The 678-nt window shown below is 40.6% G+C and overlaps 1 non-coding gene across 1 annotated transcript; it reads right to left on the reverse strand.

Annotated features, from left to right (window-relative positions):
• Positions 1 to 261: 261 nt before the first annotated feature.
• trnas-acu (transfer RNA serine (anticodon ACU)) lies at positions 262 to 343 on the reverse strand. Its single transcript has one exon. It is a non-coding gene; the product is annotated as a tRNA-Ser (tRNA).
• Positions 344 to 678: the final 335 nt, after the last annotated feature.

The raw sequence follows: 678 nt of genomic DNA on the forward strand, positions 1-678 counted from the left end.
TGAAGGACACAGCACTGTTCACAATATTCAAGATGAGGCCTCAGCCGTGAAGAACTGGCGGAGAAACATCAATCAAAAAATAGCCTAATTCTGTCCCTATATCTTGTGGCATTGAGGCCAAATTTAGTGATAAATTAAAGCTGAAAGTTGTTTTTCATGATTCACATAACAAACCATCTGGCGTCCCTGTGACAAAATTTGGAGGCTTGGATGCTATAAACTGAGAGTTTCAAAGGTGGTTTCTCCCCGATTAACAATTCACGACGAGGATGTGATTCGAACCCACGCGTGCAGAGCACAATGGATTAGTAGTCCATCGCCTTAACTTCTCGGCCACCTCGTCTGCTCCTCTCCCTCTTGTGTTCCGAACTTCTGATTTTATTTCCACAGCATTTAAAACTTCGCTTAAGCTCCACACATTTCTGTTCAGATTCTCTGCCGATTTGCTTTGCTCGCCGTGTTTACCAGAATTCACGGAACCGGATAAGGGCAGTTTAGAGAGATTTTCTCCAAATTCACGAAACATGGAAATAGGTGTTATATGCATTTTAGGCGCTGTGGAATTAGTATCGATTCCGTGCTCTGTAACTCGGAAAAAACTGTGAATGTTTTGAGTTGTAAAATGAGATAAATTTATGTTGAAATAAATAAAATTTCAATAGTTTTGTTCCATGTTGC

The sequence above is a fragment of the Hypanus sabinus genome, chromosome 18 (genome assembly GCF_030144855.1).
Source record: "Hypanus sabinus isolate sHypSab1 chromosome 18, sHypSab1.hap1, whole genome shotgun sequence".
NCBI lineage: Eukaryota > Metazoa > Chordata > Chondrichthyes > Myliobatiformes > Dasyatidae > Hypanus > Hypanus sabinus.